A 13370-nucleotide genomic window follows, 5' to 3' on the forward strand; every position below is an offset into this window, starting at 1 on the left:
GAAGTTCCATCTTCCACTGCTTGAAGAATAGCTGCTAGGTTTGTTGGAGGAGTAGGACCAGCAACTTCAGCACGATAAACCACTACTGGAAAGACCATGTGAGGTGCTTTTTCAGAAGGGTTCATTCTGAACCAGTTGAACAGCCACTGAAAATCTCCAGTCAGCACAGGAAACCATGGTCTCCACACCACGATGTCTCTGCAGAGATTTTCTTCTTCCAACTCATCTGCTGGTATCTTCCTTTCAAGAACACTTCTGTTCCTGATGAGATGGTGATGGCTGCTCTCACCAACTTCCAACCGGAGACCACGAACACCAGGAGCTTCAGACATAATCCTTCTCTGAGTGTCTGTAGCCTTATCCAGAAAATCCTGACGAAAGGTATTCCAAAGGTTGTTTGTAGCATACTCATCCAGATGATTAAGGTGAGCAGCACCTAGAATCTCCAACCAGCCATTTACATCAGCATGTAAAAACTCCAGATATGTTTGAGTGGTAGGGGTTGGAGGGTTGACAGTGAACCTTGAGTCGGGAAGAACAACACTATAGGGATTGGGTGTTCTGGTGGGAAAAGGGTATGAGAGAGATGAAGAAATATCTGATGGAAGGGTTGAAGGAGAGGAGATATCAGATGGTGAAGAAGGTGGTTCCGAGAGGATGAATGAGGAGGAAGAGGTGGTGGAGGTCTTTGAAGAGGAAGGTGATTGAGGGGAACCGTCAATGGGTTGATACACTTTGAGAGGGTCATAGGAGATCCTTACTCTTTTAGGTTTGGTTTCTGGTTCAGCAGTTGCCTTTCTCTTTTGTTTCCTATCATTGTCTTGATTCCCAGAGCTTGACGATGGATTCATGATGAATTTGCAGATATTGGAAACTGCTAGGGTTTATGATATGAAAAGAGAGAGAGACGAAAAAGAAACTGAATGCAGAGAGAGAGAAATATGAGAGGGAAAAGAAACGTTTGAAGAGTATAAAAAGAAAACTGAAAGAGAGTAAATGATGAAAAGCATTTAATGTTACGTGACATGAGGAGAGATAATAATGACAAAAGACGTGATTTGCATAGTTACCTAAGTAGACGTCCCCTCAACTGCACGCATGCTTGTCCAGGAATAGTGAACACGTGTTTACCATCTGGATAGCCAGTTACAGCTGTTTTGCTTTTATAGAGATTCTGAATCAACTTAGACACTGAAACGTTAGTAATAACTGAATCACAATTTCTAATTGATTTCTATCAGAACTTAAAAAAAATTTCATTTCAAAGGATACTCATACGTAAGAATTTCTCATCTTCTCATTCTGAGCTTGTTTCTGAAGACCCATTTTGTGCCGATTATATTGAATCCATCTGGTCTAGGAACAAGATCCCAAACATCATTCCTTGTAAACTGATTCAGTTCTTCTTGCATAGCAATTATCCAGTCTGGATCTTCTAGAGCATGATCAACAGAAGTTGGCTCGATCAAAGATACAAGACCTAATTGACAGTCTGCATTGTTCTTAAGGAATGCTCTTGTTCTGATTGGATCATCGTTCTTTCCAAGAATGACATCTTCTGAATGACCAGAGATGAGTCTGGATGATCTTCTGGCAGATGGTTCTTCAGAAATGCTTAGATCCTCCAGAGAAGCTGATACTTGATCTTCAGATTCTTTGCTTCTGAGAAGCTCTGCTTCTGATGCGTTGCTTCTTGGCTCAACAACTTCTGATATATCAATATCACAATCTGCAAAATTATCAAACTGCTTTGGTTTTTCAGAACCAAGCTTATCATCAAACCTGATATTGATTGATTCTTCTACAATCAATGTTTCAGTATTGTATACTCTGTAGCCTTTTGAGCGTTCAGAATATCCAAGAAGGAAACATTTTTGTGCTTTGGAATCAAACTTACCAAGATGATCTTTAGTGTTCAGAATAAAGCATACACATCCAAAAGGATGGAAATATGAAATGTTGGGCTTTCTATTCTTCCACAATTCATAGGGAGTCTTATTTAGAATAGGTCTGATAGAGATTCTATTCTGAATATAGCATGCAGTGTTTATTGCTTCTGCCCAGAAATGCTTAGCCATATTGGTTTCATTGATCATGGTTCTGGCCATTTCTTGCAGAGTCCTATTCTTTCGTTCTACAACTCCATTTTGCTGTGGAGTTCTAGGACAAGAGAAATCATGGGCAATACCATTTTCTTTGAAGAATTCTTCAAAGGATCTGTTCTCAAATTCACCACCATGATCACTTCTGACCTTTATGATTTTACACTCTTTTTCAGATTGAATCTGAATGCAGAAATCAAAGAACACTGAATGAGTCTCATCCTTGTGTTTCAAGAATTTTACCCATGTCCAGCGGCTATAATCATCTACGATGACTAATCCATATTTCTTCCCTCTGACAGATGCTGTTTTGACTGGGCCAAACAGATCAATGTGCAAGAGTTCTAATGGCCTTGAGGTAGAAACAACATTCTTGGACTTGAATGCAGGTTTGGAGAACTTGCCCTTTTGACATGCTTCACAAAGAGCATCTGATTTGAATTTCAGATTAGGGAGTCCTCTGACCAGATTCAGTTTGTTAATCTGAGAAATCTTTCTCAAACTAGCATGACCTAATCTTCTGTGCCAGACCCACTGCTCTTCAGAAACAGACATAAGACAAGTCACCTTCTGACTCATAAGATCTTGCAGATCTGTCTTATAAATGTTGTTCTTCCTCTTGCCTGTAAATAGGATTGAGCCATCCTTCTGATTTACAGCCTTGCAAGACTCTTGATTAAAGATTATATCATAACCATTGTCACTCAATTGACTGATAGATAAGAGGTTATGTGTTAATCCTTCTACAAGAAGTACATTAAAAATGGAAGGAGAGTTACCAGACTTTATAGTTCCAGAGCCAATTATCTTGCCCTTCTGATCTCCTCCAAACTTGACTTCTCCTCCAGACTTAAGCACCAGGTCTTGGAACATAGACCTTCTTCCTGTCATGTGTCGTGAGCATCCAGAGTCCAGGTACCATGACATGTTGTGCTTTGTCCTTTTTGCAGTCAAGGATATCTGCAATAGGAATAATCTTATCCTTAGGTACCCACATTTTCTTGGGTCCTTTCTTGTTAGTTCTCCTCAAGTTCTGATTGAACTTGGGTTTAACATTGTAAGCAATAGGAGGAACAGCATGATAATTCTTAATGTGAGTTTCATGATATTTCCTAGGTTGTGTCACATGCTTTTTGGTGTGTGTTATGTGAAAACTTTGAGCATGTGAAGTGTGCCTAATATCATGAGAGTGGCCATACTTGAACTGATCATACAATGGCTTGTATGTGAGTTTCATTTCATCAACAGGTTCAAGTTTGTATGGGGTTTCACCCTCAAAACCAATGCCAACTCTTTTGTTTCCAGACACAGCATATATCATAGAAGCTAGCTGACTTCTGCCAATACTTCTAGATAAGAACTTCCTGAAACTTAAATCATATTCTTTCAGAATATGGTTTAGACTAGGAATGGATTTTTCTGAATCAGAAGGAGATCCCACATTATTGGATAATTTTAAAAGTTTTTCTTTTAATTCAGAATTCTCCAACTCAAGCTTCTTTGTTTCAAATTCAAATAGCTTTTTCAGCTTTTTGTATTTGAGACTAATCTGAGACTTGAGTTCCAGAAGTTCAGTTAGACCGGAAACTAACTCATCTCTAGTAAGTTCAGAAAATACCTCTTCAGAATCTGATTCTGATGTAGATTCTGATCCGTCATCTTCTGTCGCCATCAGCGCACAGTTGGCCTGCTCATCTTCAGAGTCTGAATCATCTTCTGACTCATCCCAGGTTGCCATAAGACTTTTTTTCTTATGAAACTTCTTCTTGGGATTTTCCTTCTGAAGATTTGGACATTCATTCTTGTAGTGTCCAGGCTCATTGCATTCATAGCACATGACCTTCTTCTTGTCAAATCTTCTGTCATCAGAAGATTCTCCACGTTCAAATTTCTTTGAACTTCTGAAGCCTCTGAACTTCCTTTGCTTGGTCTTCCAGAGTTGATTTAGCCTTCTGGAGATTAAGGACAGTTCATCTTCTTCTTCAGATTCTGATTCTTCAGGATCTTCTTCTCTAGCCTGAAAAGCGTTAGTGCATTTCTTGATATTTGATTTTAATGCAATAGACTTACCTTTCTTTTGAGGCTCATTTGCGTCCAGCTCTAGTTCATGACTTCTCAAGGCACTGATGAGCTCTTCCAGAGAAACTTCATTCAGATTCTTTGCAATCTTGAATGCAGTCACCATAGGACCCCATCTTCTGGGTAAGCTTCTGATGATCTTCTTTACGTGATCAGCCTTGGTGTATCCCTTGTCAAGAACTCTCAATCCAGCAGTAAGAGTTTGAAATCTTGAAAACATCTTTTCAATGTCTTCATCATCCTCCATCTTGAAGGCTTCATACTTCTGGATTAAAGCTAGAGCTTTAGTCTCCTTGACTTGAGCATTTCCTTCATGAGTCATTTTCAAGGACTCATATATGTCATAGGCCGTTTCCCTGTTAGATATCTTCTCATACTCAGCATGAGAGATAGCATTCAGCAAAACAGTTCTGCATTTATGATGATTCCTGAAAAGCTTTTTCTGATCATCATCCATTTCTTGTCTTGTCAGCTTTACGCCTCTGGCATTTACGGGATGTTTGTAACCATCCATCAGAAGATCCCATAGATCACCATCTAGACCCAGAAAGTAACTTTCCAGTTTATCTTTCCAGTATTCAAAGTTTTCACCATCAAATACCGGCGGTCTAGTATAACCATTGTTACCGTTGTATTGCTCAGCAGAGCCAGATGTAGATGCAGGTGTAGGTGTAGACTTTTCACTTTCATCAACCATCTTTTACTGAAGCGTTTTTCTCTTCCTGAATCTTTTCTAAACACGGTTAAGTGCTTGCACCTTAGAACCGGCGCTCTGATGCCAATTGAAGGATAGAAAAACACTTAGAAAGGGGGGGTTTGAATAAGTGTAGCTTTAAAAACTTGACAGATAAAAATAAATTGCACAGTTATTTTTATCCTGGTTCGTTGTTAACTAAACTACTCCAGTCCACCCCCGCAGAGATGATTTACCTCAACTGAGGATTTAATCCACTAATCGCACGGATTACAATGGTTTTCCACTTAGTCAGCAACTAAGTCTTCCAGAGTCTACTGATCACACACTGATCACTCCAGGAACACTGCTTAGATACCCTCTAAGACTTTTCTAGAGTATACTGATCAACACGATCACTCTAGTTACAACTTGCTTAGTTCACTCCTAAGACTTCCTAGAGTATTCTGATCCACACGATCACTCTAGTTCCTTACAACTTAATGTAATCAATCTAAGAGTATTACAAATGCTTCTTAAAAGCGATAATCACAACTGTGATATTTCTCTTAATCGTTTAAGCTTAATCTCACTAAAATATTACAAAAGCAATGTAGTGAGCTTTGATGAAGATGAAGATTCTGAGCTTTGGATTTGAACAGAGTTTCAGCAAGTTAATTTGAATTATATTGTTCAGGATCGTTAACCTTGCTTCTCATCAGAACTTCATATTTATAGGCGTTGGAGAAGATGACCGTTGAATGCATTTAATGCTTTGCGTGTTCCGTACAGCATCGCATTTAATGTTATACGCTTTTGTCAACTACCTCGAGCCTTGTTCACGCTGTGTCTACTGACGTAGCCTTTAATAGCTTTTAACGTTCCTTTTGTCAGTCAGCGTAGCTTGCCACTTGTACTTCCTTCTGATCTGATGTTTGTGAATACAACGTTTGAATATCATCAGAGTCAAACAGCTTGGTGCATAGCATCTTCTGATCTTCTGACCTTGAAGTGCTTCTGAGCGTGATACCATCAGAACTTCAGTGCTTCTGTTCTCTTGTTCTTCTGATGCTTCCATAGACCCATGTTCTGATTCTGCTTCGACCATCTTCTGATGTCTTGCCAGACCATGTTCTGATGTTGCATGCTGAACCCTTTGAGACAAAGCTTCTGAGCGCTGAATTATGCGTACTCTTTATATATTTCCTGAAAGGGAAATTGCATTGGATTAGAGTACCATATTATCTTAAGCAAAATTCATATTATTGTTATCATCAAAACTAAGATAATTGATCAGAACAAATCTTGTTCTAACATGTCTTTTTGCTTATTCCATTATTACTGCATTGCAAACCAAAGTTTGTCAATTTAGAAGTTAATTGATTTTCAGCTGTGAAACGTATTGATTCGATAACATATCACTTCATCGTTAATCTCAATTATCTTGTGGTTTTGTCACATATACGACCCTTGCAATAACGGTCCGGAATAGACGCAAGTCGATTCAGAACCGCTTTCGCTTTAGTTCGAAATAATTCCAAAAAACTCTGTGAGATCTATTCACCCCCCCTCTAGATCCTCAGGCCAGCGTCTAACAAAAATGCCTCCACACGCTGAATTCTAGCGAATTCTCTGAGAGGTGCCACCAGTATTTAATTTATCTTGATCTAAGGGTGCGTTTGATTTGCAAAATATAAAGTACTGGACATAACAGTACAAGACAACTTTTTGTATTGTACTGTGTTTGATGGTTACTGGACTGGACAAGTGTTTTCTCGATTTTGCTTGATATGTCTATGCACCAGACAAAATAATATAATTTCTAATATAATATTATTTATTGATATATAAATATAATATTTATGAATCAAAATATTAAATGATAAGGAGGAAAAAAGATGAAGAAATAGTTTTTGTACTCTATTTTGTTTAATATGTTTATGCAGCAGACAAAATAATATAATTTTTTATATAATATTTTTTATTAATATTTTTGAATCAAAATATTAAATAATGAGAAGAGAAGAAAAATAAGAAATTGAGATTTTTTCTCTACTTTATTTGATATGTCAATGAACCGAATAAAAACAGTATAATTTTTATTATAACATTTTTTTGATATATAAAATATTAATATTATATTTATGAATTAAAATATGAAATAATAAGAAAGAGAGTAAAAAAATAATTTTTTGATAATTCGTGCTTGGGACAAAAAGTTGTCCCATGGTTTAGTGGGGGACAATAAATTATCGTTTTGTCCAGTACCTTGCTATATTTTTTGTCGAGTGCCATGATTAGTTTCTGCATCAAACAGAGTACAAAAAAAGTTTTCCTGTCCAGTACCTCATTTTTTAGCAAATCAAACACACCCCCTAATAGTATAATGTCTAGAGGACATGTGAACTTCTCTATTTGTGAGCTTATCATCAGTAGGCAATTTACCAAAGACTAAATCATCCTCCAACACTATAAATTAAAATATGTGAATATATATTATACGGATATGAGATGAGTAATAAAGTATTCGTCCTTATATCCATATCTATTTGTTTTAGTAAATAATTATCTATATTCATGTCAATTTTACGAATTTTTATTTCAATTATAATGGATATTTTTGTAAAATACCCACGCAGAGTCTAAGAGTGTGTTTGTTTCAAGGTTTCAAATTATATTTGTTGGAATAGTATTTCCAGGATTATTATTCATAGGATTATTATTCCCACTTACGTGTTTGGTAGAAATTAAGGTTTCCTAGGAATAATTGTAAATTTGTTTAATTTAAAATTACAAAAAAAAATTAAAAATAAAAATAAATGTGATTAGTAGTGGGAAGTTATAAGTGGTTGAAATTATTCCCATGAGAATGTTATATTCTCATCCTTTAAGCCTTTGAATAAAAATAAAAGAATCATGTGTAGATAAGATTCCTTGGAATAAAAAGTTCCTTGGAATAATTTTTTTAAACTTGAATCAAACATAGGAATCTTGAATTCCCATAGTCCTATTCCTACGAATATTTTTTCTAACCTTGAAACAAACACACTATATTTTTTTTGTGTAAGCAAGAATTTCATATATGGGAGAACTAAGGCTTCTCTAACCTCGTTACACAAGAGCGGAACGAGTCCGACAAAAAAACGATATTACAAACCAATTCCTATTACGACATAAAAGACAAAAGGTCTTTGCAAAAATCGTAAAAGTTGCAATTGGAATAAGCAATGTCGCCAAAGGAATACCACCTCCAAATCAATATCTTGATGTTCCAAACAATATTGTTAATATTCCAAATGTCATTCCTAAAACAATAGTCGTTTCTTGTCAACCAAACAATCCAAAAAGTGGCTAACCAAAACACCCACAATTTTCCAAATTTTATACCTTTTACCCGACCAATTAAATACCATTCCATAAAAGATGGCATGCATTCCTCCTCTTTCCGACTCGGATAATCCAGCCACGCACCAATTTCCCTCCAAACAACCTTGATAATATCACATTTAAAGAAAGTATGGTCTTTTTCCTCCAAATGCATATTACAAAAAACATAATTTAAGTTAGAAGTATGAAAGTTAATACCTCTATACACTAAAAGATCTTTAGTGGGAAGCCTATTCACAAAAAGTCTCCAAGCAAAAGCTTTAATCTTAAATGGAACCTCCATTTTCCAAACAATTTCCAAAGCCTCCTCATTCCTTTTAATGGGACCAAAAGGCGTACGCAAAGAAGCATACCGGTGATAACACGAAGCAACCGTAAAAGCCTTTTCCGAATCAAATAACCAACACACGGAATATTTTTCTTCCTTCAATCCCCTAAAATTCTCTAAAAGAGACCGTAAAACCGCCAATTTAGAAACCAAACCCGCTTGCTCAACCTCCACCTCCGAAATTCCCAAATCTCCCCATAACCATTCCTCCTCTCTCCATCCTCCCATAGCCGCAACAGACACTTTTTTTAAAGAAGAAATCTCAAAAAGCTCCAGAAAATCCTCCGTCAAAATTGAATTATTTAACAAACAAACTTCCCAAAATGGTGTAATAAAACCATTGCCCATTTTAAAACAACAATTCGAAATAAAAGGATCTTTAATCAACGGAGTAGAAAAACCAACCTTTAATAAATCCCGCCACCAAAGAGATGAAGAAGAAAGTTTGAAGGAATCTCCACCGGTAAAAACAAGCATACTCACATCACCATAATGAGCCTTCAAAACCTCATGCCACAATGATCCGCCTCCGTAAGCTATCCTCCATCTCCACTTGTTCAAAAGAGCGGAATTGAAATCTTTAATTTCTTTGATGGCTAATCCTCCTTTAGAATATGGAAAGGTCACATCTTTCCAACTAACCCAATGAATGTTCCTTTTTTCGACCACTCCCCCCCATAAAAAATTGGCTTGTAACTTGGTAAATTCTTTAACCACTTTAACTGGCATCTTATAAAAAGACATGGTAAAAATAGTTAATGAACTCAATATAGACTTCAAAAGAGTTATCCTACCACCAAGATTAAGGAAACGGTGTTTCCACCCATTTAAGCGCTTTCTCATCTTTTCCAAAAGAGGGAGCCAAGTGGCTTCCTTCCTAGGATTGGAACCAATGGGAACACCAAGAAACATAAAGTTGTTATCTTCAATCTTGCAAGAGAGGTACAAAGAGGCGGCCTCAAAGAATTGAGGCGGAATATTAATCCCTATCAACTTGCTTTTGTGAAAATTAATGCCAAGACCCGAGACTAGCTCAAAAGCTCTCAACACAATTTTAAAGCCTTTATATGCTTCCAGGACCCTTGTCCTACCATTAATGTATCATCCGCAAATTGGAGAATGTCAACACTACAACTCCACTTTATCACTAAACTCTCATATTCTCCAATTTCAATTGATTTTCTTAACAACCTAGAAAGAGCCTCCGCCACTAGAACAAAAAGAAAAGGAGATAATGGATCTCCTTGTCTTAAACCTCTTTTAACAAAGAACTCGTTGGTAGGACTCCCGTTAACCACAATCGACATGTTACTTTTAAAAACCAATAATTCCATCCATTTTCTCCATTTATCTCCAAACCCCATCTTGATCAACATTCCACGCAAGAACTCCCAAGAAACTTTGTTGTAAGCCTTTTCAAAATCAACTTTAAAAAGGAAACAAGGCATACCTTCCTTCCTAGCAAAATCAACCACCTCATTAGCCACCAAAACACCATCAAGCAACTGTCTGCCCGAAACGAAAACACTTTTGCAATGGGAAACAATGGAGTTCAACACTTGTTTCAATCTTCCCGCCAAAATCTTAGCCATTATTTTGTACATACAACCCACCAAAAAAATCAGTCTATAATCGTCCAAGCATAATAGGTTAGGAGACTTCGGAATCAAAGCCAAAAAAAATGAGGTTACCGCCTTACATAATTTCCCACCCACAAAAAATGCTCAAAGTACCTCATAAAGTCTTCTCTTAAAAAAGACCAACATCTTCTAATGAAAAGAAAAGAAAATCTATCCGGCCCCGGACTTTTAGCTCCTCCACAACACTTTAACGCCTCATTTATCTCTTCCTCTTGAAAAGGTCTTTCTAGCCATATTTTATCCTCTTCGTTAATTCTATAAAAAAGTATCCCATCTAACGTTGGTACCACTCCTTCCTCCTTTTCAAATTTCTTTGAAAAATGATGAACAACAAGATCTTTGATATCCTTAACCGTTTCTACCATACCTTCCGAAATGCTTATCGATCCAATGTGATTATATCTTCTCTTCTCCTTCATAACTTTGTGGAAAAAACCACTATTAGAGTCACCTTCGTTCATCCACTTCAAATTAGCTTTTTGAACTAACATATTTTCTTTAATCCTCAATTTCGTCCAAAAACGGCTTGTAGCTTCCTTTCTATTGAACAAAGTTTCCTGATGAATTTCCTCCTCTTCCACTTCCAACAAATCGTCACCATAATTAATGTCTCTAACTTCCTCTTGAATCTCCAAATTCATCCTACCGAAAACTTCTTTATTCCACCATTTAAGTCTCCCTTTGAGTAAATTAAGTTTTCGTTTCAAAACATAATCCCCTCTACCTTCTACCCTTATACTTTTCCATTCCTTTTCCACAAACGCATAAAAAGAATTGCACGAAAACCATTCGTTGTTGAATTTAAACGGTTTAGGACCCCAATTATTTTTATCCACTTCCAACCAAATGGGACAATGATCCGAAACATCTCTCTCCCCAACCGTTTGACCTACCACTCCCCAATCATTCACCACTTTTTCCGACACAAGAAACCTATCGATTCTACTCATCGATCTACCATCACCGCTATACCAAGTAAACTTTTTTACCTTTACAAGGCACATACACCAATCTTGTCTCCTCTATAAATTCCGCGAAGCCAATAATATCTTGGTTATTGGATGCAGCCCATCTTCCCTTCCTCTTACTCCTCACCTTAATAGCATTGAAATCTCCGCCAATAATCCACTCTCCATCATCAAAATCCTCTTTCAACTCCAAAATCTTCCGCCAAAGAGTTCTTTTTTTTCGAGATCTCACAAGACGAATAAACATTTAACAAATAAAAGAAATTATTATTCTTGCAAAACTTAACACCAAGATACCCCTCTCATTTGAAACTAGTAATAACTTCCAAAACTTGCTCCTTCCATAATGTCAAAATGCCCCCCGACCTTCCCGAAGAATTAGAAAAAGAATATCCGATACCGTTGCTACTCCAAAATCTCTTCGCCACAAAATCTTGTAAATTACATATTTTGGTTTCTTGAATCATGAAAACGTCTGCGTTGCTCTTTAAAATCAAAGAATTAATTCTCCTCCTTTTCAAAGCATTGCCTCCCCCTCTAATATTCATGGTATCGATAATCATGGAACACTAGATTTAGACCCCTTCAAACAACCCTTTCTCAATAAAGCTTGAATTTCCATTGCCTAAATCTTTTCAACGACCTTCGTATCCTCCCCCTTATGCTTCATCCCCAAAGACTCCACCGCCTTCCACAACTCAGAACTTTCTTCACCATGTAAGTTATTCCATTGCCAACGGTTGTTTCTCCCAATCTCGCTACAGTCACTGTTGTTGCCGTGAGTAATACCTCTGTCGATAAAATAGTGTTCATGTTCAGACCTCAATGAAGAAATTCTACTTGTGCCGCCCTTAGATGACGGAACTCCATGGCCATTCAAGGATATCGCATGCCTTTGATAAGAAATCCTATTCCCTCCAACCAACATGCATCTCCCTTTAATTATGTTAGCCTTCCGTATAGCTGTGTTGTGAAGCGATCCAGCAAACTTCGTCAGATTCTTGAAAATAATCTTCTTGTTTCGGCGTTTCTTCCTTTCCTTTAGAACCGTGACAACTTTGTCGAAGGAACCGTGAATGCTTGCTTTGGATTTGACTCTGTCGCTGCCAGCATTACCTCTCCTCACTGCACTTTCCCCTTATCATCCAAACTACCAGCCGTGTGACCAAAATCCTCCCTCAGAACCATAGGTGTGCTAGCACTGTCCAAAACAAAGGAGCTGGAAATCTCATCCTGCCCGTCTAAATGCGCTGCCAAGGTAACTGTGTCTAAAATCCCGACCGATGACATATTAAAATTATGTTTCCTTGAAAAACAGACTGTACCGAGTCACATGGAACCGATGACACACCATAATTATTATTATCTCTAGTGCAAAATTAAAAAGCTTAATTACACCCTTATTTTCCCTAATTCACGTATTTGGTTCCCCTATTTTAAATTTAAACAGTTTTAGTCATTCTATTTTAGATTTAAACAGTTTTAGTCCCCATTTCATAATTTTGCACTTAAAATTAATGATATTTTCACTTTTTAAAAGATAAATTACTTGTAAAACATGACAAATCAGCGTATATAAACCTATTATTAAACTATGCAGATTAAAATATAACTTAAAAAATAAAAAATTTCATCGATTTTCTTTGAAAAAACATGAAAGAGGGACTAAAACTGTTTAAATTTAAAATAGGAGGACTATAACTGTTTGAATTTAAAATAGGAGGACTAATTTCGTGAATCAGACAAAATAAGGGGACAAAAACTGTAATTTAGCCAAATTAAAAATTGAATACGGATCAGTTACAAAACATATCGTTATTTAGTTGAACTTATTCAATAGTAATAAAATAAACAATGATTTTTTAATATAAATTACAGCCACTGACTTTGCGTACTAAAAAAATAGACAATTTCTCAATGCACCCCATGGATCTCTTAGCCACCGCGCAAATTTCCAATTTTATCCCTACTTCCGTAGATGCACATCCAAAATCATTCTTATTTTGCAAAAAAATTGTCTCCTTTCTGTAGATGCATCTACAGAAGCGTTAAAAACATAGTGAAAGTTGAGTTTGAAAATAGAGTATTTCGTAAATGTACCTACGGAATATTTTGTTATCTTATGGATTTTCTCAATTAATTAGGAAATTAATTTGGGATTTTACCAATTAATTGGGAAAATCCAAAGTTTCA

This window comes from Vicia villosa, linkage group LG1 (assembly GCF_029867415.1).
Source record: "Vicia villosa cultivar HV-30 ecotype Madison, WI linkage group LG1, Vvil1.0, whole genome shotgun sequence".
NCBI lineage: Eukaryota > Viridiplantae > Streptophyta > Magnoliopsida > Fabales > Fabaceae > Vicia > Vicia villosa.